The sequence below is a fragment of the Oxyura jamaicensis genome, chromosome 10, assembly GCF_011077185.1.
Source record: "Oxyura jamaicensis isolate SHBP4307 breed ruddy duck chromosome 10, BPBGC_Ojam_1.0, whole genome shotgun sequence".
NCBI classification, from domain to species: domain Eukaryota; kingdom Metazoa; phylum Chordata; class Aves; order Anseriformes; family Anatidae; genus Oxyura; species Oxyura jamaicensis.
In genome coordinates this window covers 81448-100355 of record NC_048902.1, presented here as the reverse complement: position 1 = coordinate 100355, position 18908 = coordinate 81448, and the positions used below count along the sequence as shown (strand labels likewise).

At 35.8% G+C, this 18908-nt stretch overlaps 1 long non-coding RNA gene across 1 annotated transcript; it reads right to left on the bottom strand.

Moving 5' to 3' along the window:
- Positions 1-7318: 7318 nt before the first annotated feature.
- On the bottom strand, positions 7319-17848 carry LOC118172055. Its single transcript, XR_004753538.1, has 3 exons — positions 17714-17848; positions 12171-12239; positions 7319-7701 (listed from the first exon to the last, which is right to left on the bottom strand). It is a non-coding gene; the product is annotated as an uncharacterized LOC118172055 (long non-coding RNA).
- Positions 17849-18908: the final 1060 nt, after the last annotated feature.

The window sequence follows — 18908 nt, the reverse complement described above, 5'->3', positions numbered from 1 at the left end:
TACCATCTTTGCTAAAGAAATGGACATGCTACAAAGTCCTGGCCTTTGAGCTAAAAGGAATTCAATCTGAATGTAACCCTAGACATCAAGAAGTATTCTATGAAATTATTTAGCATTTTTCAGTTCATTAAAAAGCATATCTGATTTCAATTAACATGCAAACAACTCCAAGCTATTGTTTAAAGTATGCAAGTATGCCCTGAGCCTCAAAATTCCTCCTGCTGCAGCTTCCACCAATTCAATGTACTTCCAGTTAGGATTAATAAATTGTTTGCAGTCCTTCATCTAATTGCCAACTCAAAAATGTTAAATTACCTCTGTAAATGAATTGTCTATACTTTCTTCAGCGTTCATAATTTTGTGACTCAAGACCCCAATTTACCAAATATTTGGAACACACCTTGCACAAATCCTATGAAGGATAGACCTATTTTAAGTATTTTCTAAACTACAGTTTACAGCTACTACTTTAAAAGCATCTAGATGTTTCTCACAAATTGTTTTCCATTGATCAAGCAGCCCAGTTACATATTAAAGGTCTAAATTCTGTACCATTCAAGCTATAAGCTTATTTTCCTGAACTGTTCCACCTAAGTTTGAAGAACCTTGCCCAGCATTCTTGGTTTTGAACTCTTTGGCTACATTAAATTCTTTCCATTTCTGAAACACATATGGTCAATACTTATGTTAAAAAAAATATTCTCAGCCCAACATTCAAGAACCATTACATTTGTTATTACTTTCTTTGAAGCTGGGACATGTAAAATAAGTTACTTTTGAGAAACAATTTGCTAAAACAAGTTTTTACCCCCAAAGTGATCTATTACTGCCAATGTTTTTACATTCCTGTTTCACATTAACGAAATGGAAAGCAACCCAGCTTTTCAAATCAGATGTCTTACTTTAGGTAAATAGTACAAAGAACATGATTTCCTCTAATTTATTGTTTTTTCATTTAAATGTTTCCCTTGAATGCCAATGGCTCAATCTCCACACATATTTTACATATTGTCTCAAAAAGCTTGTATTCTACATAATTCTGGAAGTAGTATTCGTTCAGTTATTAGAATAACATTTTACTAGATGACTTTAAGCAAAGCCTTGAACCAGAAACTTGACAGTAGCAGTCAGGAGATCACCGAGACTATTCACTATTGCTTTCAGAATGTAGCCCCACAGCTGCAAGCTTCTAAGAACGCTTTCTGTGATTTTTGTCACTTGTAGTTAGTTGTTCAGCAACACTTTAACAGCACCGCCATGAATGCTAAAGATTTTTCATGACTCCTACATGAAAAATAATGCTATTACTTGTACTTACTCATGGCTCCCCATCATATACATTAAAAGGTCTTAAGGGAAGCCTGCATTATAAATGTACTTTATTATTTAATTTTGCACTAAAATAACCATCTTAGATACATTAAGTTCTATGATGAGCTATGAAATGTGAGATAAATATATTAATGACTACAGAGTACTCTGATACCACAGCCATTGCAGTTGTAAGAGTGAGAGCGTGTTAGTTTCATGTCAAGTTGCATCTGCATGTTCTCTGAGCCAACACAATCTGGTAGAGTGGAGCTCTGTTCAGGCAGCTATGGTAGTTGAATACCTATAGTGAACAATACAATATCCTAACTAAGTTGCAAGTTAGACAACAAGATTTTGTTGCTTATGGAATTTGTGAGCATCTACACTGTATGTGAGGAGAACTGAGAACTGCTGCTGGTTTTAATTGTGTGTGCTCTACTGAGCTCTATGCTGCCAAAGCAAACCAACTACTTCTACATATTTTAAGATTAAAACTAGCTTGAGTTTATGACACACGTCATGTGCTCAACTTTCTTATGTCTTGCTGTGTTTTGCTGCACATTGTTACACCTATCAGAGGAGCTCAACAGGAAACAATGTAGAAGAAATCTCAACTTTTAAAAATATCTCAAACACTTTGAAGAATTGGAACAACGGAGAGCTACCTGTTTATATAAAGCCTAGAAAGCTCTGTTGTGATCACACAACCCAGGCATGGCCAGTCAGTGGTTCTGAGCCATGTGCAACTTTCAAATAGTTCAAGTGAAGCTCTGATAAATGAGGCTAAGTCATCTCACTAGCACACAGCTGCCCTTAGCCACTGAGTAATCCAGACATATAGTTCTGTCTCTTGGTTTATATTCAATAAAATCCACCTCTCTCATCAGCTGATAGATGTATTTTTCTATCTCTAAAGAAGGAAAAAAAATTAAGAACCCAAGCTTGTGTATAGTCATATTCAAAGCAATTCCACATTGTTACTTCTTAACACTATTGAAAACATTTGCTTCATTCTCTTTTGTAAAACTTCCTTTTAAATATTTGCAACACCACTTTTATTTCACCGGGTTACATGAGGACAAGGACCATTCAGCTTGTCCTGTCTCCATCTCTGCACAATGCCTCACTACCAAACAGGGCATTTCTTTCACTGAATAGTTTACTGTTCCAAATGCTTATTTTCATTGTTGTTCAAATAATTTCTTTTGTACTTTAAGGATCTGTTGAGGATTTAAACCCAAACCTTTATATTCTTATACTTCTTCCTCACATCATACCTCAAGAATCTATGAGGTGATGATCATGCTACCTGACTTTTTTTATATTTTTAACCAAAACTAAGCAGCTGATGTCTAATTCCTCCCGGTAAAGTGCCTTCTCTCTTTTTTCTCCATGTTTTAATTTCCCTGCCATCAATTTCATAACCTTTAAAGACATCTAATCTAGAGCTTAATTTCATATTTTAGTTACTATAATCATGGAAAACACAGTCCGTATCTATTCATTGGAATACCACAATTCTTAACTATATCATACTCTAGCATATTTAAAATTAATTATTGGTAACTATTTTGGTTGGTAACTATTTAACTCTCTATGGTAACTATTTAACTCTCTCTTGTGTCACTCAGCAACTGGGCTGTCAGAAACAGCTATACCTTATTTAAGAACACCGTGCTAGTTGCTAGTCCACACTGAAACATAGATACTAAAATGATCCAGAGATGCTTTTAATTTCCATTCAAGAATAATCTGTGAAATTAATTAAGCTAATATTGGAAGCAATGTATAACTCCCAACTTTACATAATTAATTGTATTGGTAAATATTTCAACAATACTTCTGTGTAATTCACCAGTATAAAAATAAAAGAGTATACAACATTACAGAGTACTTTTAAGGATCCAAAGAACCTTGGTACTGAGTTTAATGGACATACATATTTATATGTTGGTTTTACACAAGTTTCCTAATGTTCAAGTGAGAAATCTGTGCAAAAAAAAACCTATTTCCCTCTCCCATCATATGCACATACAATTTCCTCCTGTTTCTTCTGTTTTGGGGTTTTATGTTCCTTTGGTGTTTTGTTATATTTTATATGACAAAAGTGTTTAATATAGGTTAAAAGTCACTAATGAAGCATAAAATATTGAACCATGACATCTTCAATTAGCAGTCTGAAGGCCTATGAAGAAGAGACAAATTTACAAAAGACTTCATACTTTGTTAAATGTACCATACGCAAGTTTTGGTATTAAAATCTATGCTTTAACTTCTTTAGAGATAAATGTATTGCTACTCTAACGTGAGAACTGTTTATGGAATACTTAAAAAAAAAAAAAAAAAAAAAACTGTTGGATACAGTACTGAATAATCTGCACTGTACTGGATATACAGTATTTATGTCCAAGTATTAGACTGCAAAATTAGGATATCATCTCTTTTCTTCATTTGACTTATGTTAGAAGACTCAGCAGGAAAAGTCTTTGCTGACTAGATAAACAAAAGCAGGACTTAAATATGTATATTATATATATATACACTATCAAGCTACTGTAATTGTAGAGAGATGCTAACTGCATAGCACAAAGTTGAAAGTTTTACCAGTAAGTTGGAAACATCTCCGGTAATACACATTCAGATGACCAAAAGCTTTCTAAAACTGCTTTATTAAAAGTACTGAGACATCTTTGGCATCTTTGGCTACAACAATAATCACTAATACTAGGGCTAAATACATAGAAGTAGTGAAGCAAGATAAGGAGGATATTTCTGGAATCAACCATAAAAAAGCATGATTCCAATTTTAAAATGCATCATAAAGTTCCATTATATAAAATCAGTAGATCTCCATGAAATTTCATGACATTTTCATATACAATATGCATAAATAATAAAAAAAAAAAAAAAAAAAAAGATTGAGAGATTGAGAAACTATCATCTACTTTTCTGTTTTCTATGAGCTCCAAATAAGCGACTAAAAGAGGAAAACTAAAAACACCCACAAAGATAAGCAAACGAAGAAAAATGAACTCGGGGGAAACAGAAGAAAAACTGCAGAATTAGAATCAAGTTTTCTTAGTATTTTAAGAGTTTTCCTCAGTGCAGAAAAAAATACTCATTTCTAAGTAAGAAATACTGATATAGTAAGGCAGAAAAATAGAAATCAAGGCAAAAGGAAACAAAATAGAAAACAGAGAGAAATATAGAGCATAAAATAAACAGCAAGTAAAGACCCATGTAAGCGAGCTAGGATTAAATGCAACACAAGTAACACAAAACAAAGAAGTGAGAAAATAACTGATAATCATGCATAAACAAAAATGCAAAAAAAACAGAATTTCAGAACAAACCATATTTTAGGAAGGATCTAGCAGTGAACTGCTTTATAAGATAGTGATTTTTAAATATCACTTTATTTATATATATATTTATATATATATTTATAGATATATATAATATATTTATAGATATATTTATATATAGATAGATATATTTATCTATTCTAGGTGTGTCTCAGAACATCATGATTTGTTCAGTTTTTCAACCAATGTTAATACATTAAAGGAGCTAGGCATGGACTTTGAGGTTTCTCATCTGAACACCAGACTCTTTCTACCAACTCTGAAATTCTGAAAGAACATGTGGTTTCTCCTCTACATTTTCCCTATTTCTCAAGTCTTTTCAGTGTTTACACAGTAAAAATACCACCATGTACCAGGAACTGGATTTACATATCACACAGAAGAACAAAATAGGTATTTATTTGGAATATACATCAGTATGATACTTCAGATATTTACGTTACAAGTTTGGTATTATGAGTATTTTGTAATTATTCCTTAATACATTAGCAATATATAGAGCTGTAGCTAAGAAAGTAGCAATGATAATTCTATTTTTTTTTAATAGTAAAAAAAAATGAAAAATTGAATCCTATATTACCTACATCTTATTGGTAGCACTAGATTTGAGCATTGAGTGATAAATGTGTTTGGAAAAAGAATAGTTGCACGCTGTATTTGAGGTTAACTTTCATTCTAAACCGCTACAATTACAATAAAGGCTTCCTCCTTTTCCCAACAGATGTCACTGCAAGGCAGGTGCAGAGAAAAGACACATTGAAATGATTGCAAAGTGCAGCAACAAACCAAACAGGTTCACTTGCATATACAACAAAAGCACTTTCTGGAACATTTAAACTCACTATAATTTTCTAACTGATAGGACCATGCAACACAAGATAATTTTAGCTTAACTACTACAAAAGCTGTAAGTTCTAATTTGGAAAAAAGAGAGACCTGAAAATGAAAATTTTTATTTCCTTATATAATGTACATTTCATTATCTTATTATTCTACTACACATTATCCTTGCTACTGTAATTTTTTTTTTTCCAATAAATTAGACAATTTATTTTCAAATCTTTAACAAAGCCATAAAACAGAAAAAAAAAAGTTATTCACAAATCCTTTCACAGTGCACATTAAAGAAAATAACAACAAAGCTAATCTCAGATTTGTTCTTTGCCAATTCTTGCAGAAACATGCCTGTTATAATGCACAAAAACACCAGCCAAGTTATTGCTATGAATAGGAAATGAGACACAGAAGCTCTAGACAAATCGTTAAGCTCTCCTGGTGAGGCACCCACATGCGCCCCCAAGGGTTACACTCTGGACCCTATGTATTCTTGGTTCAAAAGGCTTGAACAATGTGTCTGGATCTGAGCTGATAAATCATTATGATATTCTTTGTCAAATATTTTCTCATGGATTACTTTCCTTTGTAAAACTCCTCAGGCCTTGAAATATATTTCTATTCCATGTCTGCTGCACAAAAGGATGTTGTGATGGGTTTACATACATAAGGTTTTATTTGCAGTCCCTAAACTGATGCCACACATTACGGGGGGCAGAGGCAGGGGAGGCACAAAGAAGTCTCCCCTGTGGCCAGCTGGCAAGAGAAGTGATGGGAGTTCCCAAACAAACATCATCCTTCTGGCATTTTCTCCAGTGCAGCAGGAGATAGTGACAATGATCACTTTCACCATGCATGTCCCTATTGCTATATGCTTTTCAGCAGCACCCTCTCAAGCTCCCTACTGGACGTTATTACACAATCAATGGAGATCAAAGCATGCTTTAATAACATGAAAGGTCTGCACATAGTCTACTCGCTAAATATCATCCATATATATTATTAATACTTACTGGAAATGTAAATGACTAATCTGCAACATTATTCCAGCTGACCATTAAGGCTAAAAGAAAACAGAGGTGCACAAATATTTTGACCAAAGGTGCATAGGCACTGCCCCAACAAGAAAAGTCTAGAGAAAGCATATGACAGAAGAAAGGTTTCCTTACAAGGATGAAGAGAAATGATCTGATGTAAGAACATTTTATCTAAATAGTTGATGAAAGACACAATATAGGTGAAGTGTAATGTGATTTCTAAACAGAACAGTCCCATTGAGGAAGCAATTACTTCCAGAACTATAGTTGGCACTTTTCAATACTGCTTTCTTATCTCCATTGTAAGTTCATTTTTAAAGATTACACTAGTAAAGACATGTTTTTAATTAGTCTCAGATTATGTAACATAGTAAAAAGAAGCAAAAGTGTCTAAATTACACTGGCATGTGTATTTTTATTGAGCAGACGTATATTTTTCAGTCAAACATTGAGAGATTCAGAGGAATCTGAAGCCAGGATACTATGTATCTACTCTGTCCTGAACATGGGATGTAGTAAGCACAGACAGCTACTCTGGGTAGGTGTTCTCACAAGGTTTCTGTACCAGCCTGCTATTTACTCTCTCTCACCTTGTCAATGTCATTCTTATAGATATCACATGATTAACAGAACAGGTCCTCAGCTCCTCCTTAAAAGAACAAGAAAATATTTTAATCAGCGTTTTCAACTCTTGCAAGAATACTTCCTTCCCCTTTGTATATACAAAAGCAGTATCATTTTGGACCACAAATTCTAACCAGCAGACAGAGGACAACACATCCATAGGAGCTGAAAAATAGAACCTTGACTAGTGACATGGACAAACTGCAAGTATTCTAGATAGACTTTCGAACCTCAAAGTCCAGAACACAGCCTTTAGCAGGGAAAATGCTTAAAAACTCACTCAGCCTGAAACATAATTTGATCAGCCGATATTAATTTGAGAACTAAATGCATAGTCATTTTCACAGGCACTTCCACAGTAGGACTCCACAAGCTTCATGCAAATATGAATGGCTACATTCTGTTCTGTGCAATGTAGGCATTGTTCCTAGGTTGGCTGCCAGGGCTCCAGCCAACCCTCGCTGAAGTCTGTGACATTTTTCTGATGAATTCTCCAGGAGAAATGATCACCAACTGAGCAGCTGCTTCTACTGTAAAAATAATAATGATAATAATAAAAATTGTCTATAAGCAATGGAGCGAATAGACTGCTATAGATTTTGACCTTATGTCTCAACCTCTTGTTGAGTTTGGTACAGGTAATAGTCAATGGCTGGTTCAGAGCTATATACAAGCTACTACTCAGCCCCTTGTAGGAAGCAACTATGGCTGAATCATCCAGCTTTGGAGTTCAATTGAGTGAATTTAATCTTGAAAGGGGTACAGAAGACAGTCTGATCCCTTGGTTTCTTAAGAAGGGAAAATAAAAACCCTAGCACCACCTCTAACAGCTTTGAAAGGCTAAAAAAAAGCTTAAAAAGTGAAAAAACTAACTGGGTTAAACATATACTGCATGTCTCAGGGAAAAGTGTTTCTGAGATCTTTCATTTTATTTTTCCAATCTCTTCTGAAACAACTTTTAGCTTTCTGAGTGTTGTTTACTTTAGAAGTTCTGATTCTATAGAATTTCCTGGGGAAAAAGTTTCCTTTGAGATAAATTTAGATACCATAAAATTTCTTCTTTGAAGGTCAAACACTTTGCCAAGAGTTTCCTGAACTACAGAATCTGTCTTATTCAGGAGAACAGAGCTGGACGTTTATATTAATCTATCAAAAATTTTAATAGTTCAACTTCTTTGGTTACACCTTTATATAATTAAACAACTGCAGTTTTTAACCAGTTGTATTCTAGGGAGGAATATATTCATATTTTGTTAACTATCATACAAGGACATTTGAAGGACATTTAACTATCATACAAGGACATTTGAAGTTAAATTCAGATCTGCTGTGACAGGATGCATCTCCACCAACCTCAGCAGGTGAATTTCACTAATGTTGCTTCAGAGACCATACTTCAGCACAATGTTAACAAAAAGCTGTTTACCACTAACAAGATTCTGTTTGACAGGTAACTTTATTGCTTTTTTAATTACACACTTTAATCTTTCACAAACTTTAATCATCATTTTCAATTGCAAATGAAACTACTCTTGACAGGAACCTCCTTTGGGAGATATTTTGGAAATGCAACATTTCCCTCAGGCTACTAATGTTCAAGATGCTTTTCAAGTTGCTACAGCAATTTGGGTGATGCAGGAGATTACCATAAGCTCATGTGGATAGCTTAATAGATGGAAATAAAAATCAGTCCCCATTCTCTTGTCTATTTTTATTTCTTTGGGAAGACAATGAAAACACAACAGGTATGTAATATTTCCACTGCTAGTGACTGTTATAGTGACCTTACACATATGGTAAATTTGGAATAATATTCTTATGCTTCAGCCCTTCCACTTCAAGGGGATTATTCATTGCAGAAATTATACAGAGGCCTAACCTCTGAAGGAAGAGGTATTTCTACTACAAATACTTTTAGCCTCTTTTTTAGTTCCACGAAGTGTATTCCTACTCGAAAATATAGTCAAGATTTCAAACTATCAAGGTATCAGTCAAATCATCTTTTGCATGGGCTTAGTCAGCTGACTCCCTGAAGCACCTTCAAAGCACCAGGTAAGATCTCAGAAGAGTCTCTCAGTACAACGTTGCTCAGTGAAAAAGCTAACTTAAGATCAAAGTCAAATTATGACATCTGCATCATAGCACTAAGTAGATCTCATACAAAGGACCAATTCATAATTCTTCCATCAGGAAAAGTTATCAAAGAAAACGCTACTATCTGTTAGTCAAAAGAGACCTTGCAGCAATTATTTCTCAAAATGAGATACAGCTATAATACTTGCAAAAGAATCGAGGTGATCTTGATAACACTGGAAAACTCATGTAAATCCAAGGCATTCTTGATCCCTTTCAGTCATCAACATCTCTGAATTATTAATGCAGGTAGTAGCAGGGTAATCACTTCTTTTGACCAGCTGGCTGTGCTGTTTAACCCACCCCAGAATGCTGTTTTCCCTCCTGTCTGCCAGGGCACGCTGCTGACTCATGTTGGTCTTAGAGTCTACCAGCATCCCCAGATCCCTTTCCGCAGAGCTGCCCTCCAGTCATCTGTCTCCCAGTCTGGACCTGGGTTTGGCATTATTTTTCCTCAGGTGCAGCACCCAGCACCTTCTTTTGTTGAATTTGATGCCATTGCTAATTGCCCAATGTAAACCAGAACACTGGTTTCCAATTATTTGGTAATTATGAAATTCAATTCACGGCACTATCTAAAGGAAAAGGGGAATTGTTTTAAGCAGCTTGCTCTTTAGAAGAGTATTGGGTCTGTGAGACCCTTAATAATTAGGTATCAGCCATTGCTAAATTATGCACTTACGCATTCGTTTACTTCTACTACAGCTTTTTTTTTTTTTTTTTTTTTTTTTTTTTACTTTTAATGTAAATTTTACTTGCTTGGAAAGAAACTACTGCACTTATTCAAAGGATGAAACAATTGACACCATTTTCTACTTGTTTTGGCTAGCAACACACTATTCAAAGTTGGCTAATATTTTCAGACTATACTATTGTGAAATAAATCAACTCTACTCCAGATAGTAGTTATATGCTGGGAGACCTATTGAACACATGACTACCATTAAAGGATTCAAAAAACAAGGTCCTTGCAAATAATAAATTCAATTCATACTAATTGAAGCTAGATATAATGATGTTTGAAAAAGTCTGTTGTCACATCCCTAAAGATTATAAAGGAGGAAAGGCAGATTGCAATAAGCATCAGATGCTTCCATCAGACCAGTGCAACATTCATGATAAATGTAGTAAAACCTGCCTGCCTGAGAAACCAAATATGTCCAATTTCCATCAAGAGACTGACAAACCAATTTTTAGAAGTGAGTGTATAGACACGACTCATCTTAAGTTCTTCCTCATTTTTCTGTAATGTCCTTTTCCAACAACACACACACACAAAAAAAAAACAGCAACATAACATTTCATAAAGTGTTTTCTGAAACACATCAACAATTCAAAGAGATAACTGTTTGAACATCCCTAGAGTGCTACACTTAACAGTAGCAAAGTTGTAAACCATGATTTTCGATTTTCAGTTTAATAACTTGTTTTGTAGATAATATCCCAGCCAGAGATTCAGCCCCTTGGAGCCCATACAAAGGATTTTTTAAAACAATAAAAAACATACAAAGTTAACTATTGAGATTGTTTTTGGTTTTGGTAGTTGTTTTTTTTTTTTTTCAGTAGAAGGAATTCTATTAGGCAAGAAAGTGATGTTATGACTTCATAAGAGTGCTCAAATCCCAGTTTTGAGCATCTGAAGCTGAATTTTTCAAGTGATCCCTTGTTTTGGATCAAAACAAAACTACAGAAAGAATATGCTACTTTGGGTTATTATGTAGTTTGGTATCTTAAGCTTAAAATCATTTCTGGTGTTTGGATGGTAATAGATTTGTATGTGCCAGACTGAATAACTTGAAATCACCGTGAAAATGAACCACTTCATTAATTCACAATAATTAAATGAAGTGTGGTTATTTCAGTATCTGCAGTATCTGAGCTTCTATAGTAAGTAAACTTTATGATGGAACAGCAATAATATTCATGTGAACCACTAGGGAAACATAACCAGCACAGATTACTCCAATTTCAGTAACAAAGACAAGTGACAGATTCAAAATATTGCTTTTTGGTATTTGACTTTAAAAGAAAAGTGAAAAAGCAAACACCTCATCAAGGAGAATTTCATTACATATCTGATTGCCTGCACAGCATGATATAAGTCCTAAAAGCACAAATGGAAACAAAGAAATTAAAGATGGAGCAGTGTAAGAAGTAATAAAATCACTTTCCATTCACACCCAGTCCACTGAACTTCATACCTGGAAATCTAGAAATATGGCTTTATCATTGAATTTGTGAACCTTCAATCCTGACTTGTTCAAAGAAAAAATCTCAAATTCTATAGTCCAGTATAACAGAAGCTAAGGAAAATTTTTGAAAAATCACTGAAAATTCTTGCTATGATCTTCTTTCATTACTGTTCATTAGAGTATTTGGATTGCATTACTTAACCACCAGGCATTTGAAAGTCAGTATGTTTTAAAAGAGTATTTAGTTCTCTGAAATATTTTGCACTGCAATATTTTCTGAGATATGGAACTCTTCTGATGGTGTTGTAATCATTCCCACTTCCTCTGTAAATCATAATTATTTCACATCAGTCAGATCAGTAATCAAACACTGGGGTGGTAAGTAGAAAAGGTGACTCATTCCAGAAGCATTAAAAAATTATAAAATAGTAATAAGTGAAAATAGCAGCTTGAAAACAGAACGGCAAAAATGCAGACACTGAAGTGACAATTCATACAAGTCCAGAATACTTAATCTATTTTTAAGGGATGATGACAAGGGAAAAAATGTTGATATTTGTACATGACTGTGTTCCAAGATCTTTGTTTTAGGGAAGAGGAATGCTGAAGGCATAAGACTCCTCCCAAAAGTAGAGGAAAAAACTATTATACTACCAAAAGACAATTACTCCTACCAGCAGTTGGATTGATTGTCTCTCCAAGGATTTTCAGAAGCTTTTCTTCAGCTGAAGTATGAGATGTACCTAAACATGGAGAAAATGTATGACTATTCTGATGTTTCATACTCAGTTAATAGCTGTAGAATCATTCACACTCCCATAAGAAATAAACATCTATCACCGTAAGGACAGAAAAATTGCAGGTTTCTGTTCAAAGGACTACTGGATTTCCCTTCAGACTGTCTTTCCTACACTATACTGCCCTCACAGAACCTATTCCAAGATTCCTGACCTTTTTTGCTGCCTTGGTCCCTTTCTACTTTGACTGCCATTTCTTCCTTTTGAGAAACACAGATGACTTCTATTAATTCTGTAGCGTATTTGAGATGCATGAAAAACAATTGGTATAGCAGAAAAGCTAAATACATTGTACTCAGTACAGAACACAATAGTTTAACAGAATTCAAGACTTAACACTGCGTGTGGTATATCTGTATCAAATTACTGGTAATAAGTTTAAGACAAATTTTCCAACATAATTGGCATTTCTTAGGTAATGCCAAGACCTCAGCTGTCTTAGGAAGTTAAGGTGCTTGTATACCTTCCACAATTAGGCTGCTTTTTTGTTTGTTTATTTTGTTTTGTTTTTTTCTTCTTCTTCTTCTTTTTTCCCTTTATTTTTTTCTACTTTTAGACCACTACATGGTCTAAACCACGTGCTTAATTCTCTTCCTGCAGTGAGCAACTGTTGCCTCATTTCCATAAGGATATATGGCAGTAATACCACCTTAAAAAAATCTTCATTTTCAACCCTCTCAATATTAGGCTATATGAGAGGTGTGAATTAATATAACTACCTTTAATCAATATACTCATAATTAAGTATACTGAATAGAGAAAATAAACATTATTAAAACTAAATCCTAGTATTACCTCTCCGAGAATTCTTGTCCTCCTTTTACAAGGAAAATCAGTGAAAGCATATGCAGGAATTTTATTAAATCTTGTGCAGTTTAGAACTGTTCTAACAGATATTTTAATATGCTTCTGTATGAGCCATCAAAATAGGAATAAGGGAAGTAATTTATAACTGAATTTCCAAGCAAGGACGGAGTAAATATTTTTTCTAGAAGTACATTCATGTGATACAATGATCATTAAACCAAACAAACTACATTAACATTTTTATCCAGCCTACTGTTTTATAAAAGAAAACAGCTTATCCATTTTACTGGAAATACATATCAGCAATAAAATTAACTGCTTACCATCCAGTAATTTAAACAGAAGACAGTATCTGTTCAAGCTGCATACATATCACTTGTGAAAGAACTCAGCTAAAAATTTCTTGTCTGCAAAGCATTATTGCATCAAGCTAGTTTTCACAAAAGCAGACCTGAAAACTTGTATAAATGAAAAACAAAGCCCACTAAAAATTGACTAATGGAATATAGGGCCCTTTTAAGGGGTTTTAACCTTGCTAAAATTACAAATTTGATAATTTTATAGAGGAGTGGAAACAGTTCTGTAGAGCTTCACATACAGTCAAATTCAAAAAATAAAGAACATCACTACACAGAAGCAAGCTCTATGTTAAAGTACCAGAACTTGTAGAGGCCCTAAGTACAGACTATTTTGATGAGAGAACTGACTAATTAATGAGGAATAGTCCCATCCAGCGTTTATTCCAAATGACGATTAATATGAGAGTTCTGATTACATCCCTTGCCTTCGGCTAGCAAACGTGACGCCCATCTACAAGAAGGGCTGGAAGGTAAACCCGGGAAACTATAGGCCTGTTAGTTTGACCTCAGTTCCAGGGGAGCTCATGGAGCAGATTATCATGAGTGTCATCATGAGGCATTTGCAGGGCAACCAGGCAATCAGGTCCAGTCAGCATGGGTTTATGAAAGACAGGTCCTGCTTGATGTTTCCCACAGCATTCTCCTCAAGAACCAGATTGCTCTTGGCTTGGACTGGTGTACACTTTGTTAGGTTAGAAACTGGCTGGGTAGCCGGGCCCAAAGAGTCATGGTGAATGGAGTCAAATCCAGTTGGAGGCCGGTCACTAGTGGAATCTCCCAGGGCTCAGTACTGGGGCCAGTTCTCTTTAATATCTTTATATTTAATGGGTGAGGGGATCGAGTGCACCCTCAGTAAGTTTGCAGACGACACCAAGTTAGGTGTGTGTGCTGATCTGCTCGAGGGTAGGAAGTCTCTGCAGGAGGATCTGGATAGGCTGGACCAATGGGCTGAGGCCAACTGTATGAAGTTCAACAAGGCCAAGTGCCAGGTCCTGCACCTGGGACACAACAAGCCCAAACAGAGCTACAGGCTTTCAGATGAGTGGTTAGAAAGCTGCCTGGCAGAGAAGGACCTGGGAGTAGTGGTTGATAGTCAGATGAATATGAGCCAGCAGTGTGCTCAGGAGGCCAAGAAGGCCAACAGCATCCTGGCTTGCATAAGAAACAGTGTGGCCAGCAGGACTAGGGAAGTGATTGTCCCCCCCCTCAGCTCTGGTGAGGCCCCACCTCGAGTACTGCGTTCAGTTTTGGGCCCCTCGCTACAAGAAGGACATGGAGGTGCTTGAGCGAGTCCAGAGAAGGGCAACAAAGCTGGTGAGGGGTCTGGAGAACAAGTCTTACGAGGAGCGGCTGAGGGAGCTGGGACTGTTCAGCCTGGAGAAGAGGAGGCTCAAGGGCGACCTTATTGCACTCTACAGGTACCTGAAAGGAGGCTGTAGCGAGGTGGCGGTTGGTCTATTCTCCCATGTGCCTGGTGACAGGACGAGGGGGAAGGGGTTAAGTTGCACCAGGGGAGGTTTAGGTTGGATATTAGGAAGAACTTCTTAACTGAAAAGTTTATTAGGCATTGGAATAGGCTGCCCAGGGCTGTGGTTGAGTCAACCATCCCTTGGAGGTCTTTAAAAGATGTTTAGATGTAGAGCTTAGGGATATGGTTTAGTGGAGGACTTGTTAGTGTTAGGTCAGAGGTTTGAGTAGGTGATCCTGGAGGTCTCTTCCAATCTAGATGATTCAGTGATTCTGTGAATAAAACAGTACAGGATTGCTATTGCAATATTAATATGCTTTGAAAGGACTCTATATGTTACGTAAATCACATAAGTTCCAGTTCATTCCCAAAAATTATTTTCTAATGGGAAGAATTAGTAATAACCATTATTAATCACAAGAAATGCTCAGAGAATTGTTTCCTTGTTTTAAATCTGGAAGCAAATATTCTGCATTCCATTCAATGAGAATTAGATAGCCACCTTGCTATCCCAATTCTGTTTCTCTGACAAGCCATACACAAAGAAAATATAAATGGTATTGGACTGGCTGCCTTTTGGAAGCATGCAATGGAAATGTAGTAATGGTAACTATTAACATTGTGCCTAACATACATTTACCAAGTAGACTAGCGTCCAAAAGAAAAACCTAGATCAAAAAGCTTCTTCTACATAAACCATCTATATAGCTGGTGAGACATTACTGCCAAAATATATTTATGGAAGTGAAAATATTCCATGGAAAGTACTGATTTCCATAAAAACTTCCTGGGACTTTTAGAACAAGAGAGCAGCTTTCCTCCCTTGCACTGACACTGTTCTCTAACAAACCGATTCATCTCACTACACTCGCACACATCACAGAATTAAAGAGAAGTTTTCTGTCAGGTTAGCATGTTGAACTGAGGGACAAAGGAATCAGACAAGTACTAGGGATGACCATATGGGATTTTCTAAGAGGAAAAATGTTGGTACAGAGCATGTACCTACCATTTTGCACATCTGAAGCAAATTACTTTTGTAGAATTCTTTGCAGAATTTAAGGAATAAATATGTTACTTTAAGAATGTGCCTTTAAACAGAAAAAACTGTGAACAATGGTCAGAAATGGACAGTCAGAATAAGTGCACATGACACTTTTTTTTCATAGAATCCTGATTTCCAACCGTTTCAGCTTGCAGAAGTTTCTGACACCAGTGTGAGCACGGCTCTTTAGCAATCCTCTGAGCTCTCTTCTCACACAGACTTTCTCACCCCTGAGAACTCTCATGAGCAGCAGTCTTTTCTAAAGACTTGTCCAGTCTCCCCTTGTACTGACAGTTTTCCATTCACAGCATCCTTCAGTGAAGTTCTATAGATCTACTACCCACCATATGACCTCCTTTTCTTTGTTTTGAACATAGGTTTAAGTACCATCAGTTATTCTGGCTTTGGAAGAGACCCTTAAAGCTGGCATTTGCTTTCCAAGTCACAATTTTGCAGATCTCTTCAATAGTTACCTCAAAGTTTTGTTGAGTAGTTACAGCCTACTTCTAGTCATTCCTTGCACAGAAGCCATTCCATCCCTTTGATCATTCTTACTGCCTTCTATCCCACTTCTATAAAGGGGACTCTAGATGGTTTTTCCCTTTGTGCATCACTTCACATTAATGTATACTAAATTTCATCTGCCATCTTATTGCTAAGTACCTCAGTCTTGTATGGTTCTTCTGTCATTCTCCAAGGTCTGCTCTCATTCCTATATAGAATAGCATAAAATCATTTCCTTGCCAATTTAAGTAAAGACACCAGACTCTCGTCTGAAATAATTCAGGTGCAGGCACATATTCTTTTCTGATACTGAGGGCAGTAACTTCCAGCAGAGGTGCAACGTGACTGTTACCTAAGGTGCAGTAATGTCACAATAACAGTTTGACAGCAATCAGAGATTTTCCACACTTTCTTTGAGAAATGCAGGGCCTAACGTCTCATGCCTTGCACATCCAAAATTTCTACTAAAGGCAATGAGAACTTTTTCCTTATAAAGATACAAGGCTGGATGCTCACTGGAAAGTTAAGTAAACAAATTGAGGGTGGCTTTCCCATAAAAACATGCAGACATACAAGAGCTTTTTTTACTCCTTTAAGCACATTTTTACAATTTATCTATGAAGTTTTGTTAAAACTGAGCCTGGTGCTTCAATTGCACAATATCTAGCATAATTACAATACAGCATTTATATTTGGCCAGAAAACCTCCACTAGACACTAAAATCCTGCTCTGAAGTATATACATGCCATCTACCCACTCCGAGATATCTTTATCTGAGTTATAGAAAATTAACATACATTTCAAAATCCATTTGTCATTAAGAAAAACTACATTAAAGACACTGTTCATTTGTTAGCTATTATGATACATAGAAAATATAATCAAACTTACCAAAAATATATTCAGCTTAATATCTTATTTACTTTGTATGCAGATAATTATTGTAGCAAGGCACAGCTATTTATATTTTGTGAGCTATAATAAATTGGGAATGATGAACAATATTTTATTCTACCAAAAATCAATAGGTATATCCAAAAGAAAAACAGAAATATTATCCCATCTCTTTAGAATATCATTCAAGTATTTTAAGTTGTTCTTAAAAAGAAGTACACCTGGCCCATTAAATATAAAAGTAAACAATAAAAGAACATTCTTTCTCAGAAATAAACAGCAATAAACCCAATACAAAAAAGCGGAAACAGTAATGAAGCTGAAAATGATCTGAACACTCACTGTGCTGGTATTTCAGTTTGATATTTGAAACAGAGTGAAGACAATGCTGGACTACAATCAATTTCTCCAAGAACCGATGACTACTCCCTCGAAATTAGCAGACCTGCAAGGAGAAATACAGTCATTCTTGAAGATCAGCTGCCATCTAGTGTATAGTAAGAAAATTGTTTAAAATATCGTGTGTGTGTGTGTGTGTGTGTGTGTGTGTGTGTGTGTGTGTGTGTGTCTGTGTCTGTGTGTGTCTGTGTGTGTGGTTTTCTTTTTTTTTTTTTTTTTGACAATTTAACTAGATTCTTGGTGGAACACCTTCTTGCCACTTTGTCACTGCTGATTTTGGGGCCTGTAAAAGTTTCAGGAGCATGAGTACTCAAAGTGACGCACTTGAGGCATTCCAAAGCAGAATAGTTATTCAGCAATGTTTCCTGTAAAAGTATATAAACAAGGTCTTGGTACTACAGTTTGGTCAAAAAAAGAATGCTTTCAAACAGTTGAATTAATGATTTTTGGACTCCATTATATTGAGTTCTTATGCATATTTAAAATTAGCTGAACTGGCGATGTTCACATTGCCTGTTTTTGTTCATATTGCTTACTGTTTGTATACAGCCCTTGGTTCATCACGGAATGTGATAAAACAGGACACCACAAAAGAGATCTCCTCATGTTTTCCTCATGAGACCTTCAAAGTGCATGCTGGACAGCTTGTAGGCATGCCGTAAACACCTCCATGCCTGTCTATGAACGTACCAGTCTGACCAGTGCCGTGTGTTTGAGATGCCAATCCTCGTACATATGAAGTCTCAAACAGAGCTTGTGTGTATGAAGTACATGTGTAACTGCACTCATAGTGAAGCTACTTCCAGGAGTAAAACTGTGCACTTTCTACATCTCACAGATCATGACTTTATATTGCATCCTACAATGCTGGCAGATCTGAAAGGTTTTTATGGAACTATTGCACAATTCATGGCACAATTTAAGAAGACCATGGGCTGAACAGTTATAAAATTGTTTTTTCTCAAACACTGATTGAATATGTCAGAACAATGCATTATGACAGATTTACCCATTCCTGAATAAATTTCTGCCTCCTATTCACCTGTACCAGCAGCTTCTCAAGGCAATTCAGTGGCTTCCCACTTGCTTCTGTTACTTAGCACCTAGAATTGACTCAACCCCAACTGATGGCACTGCC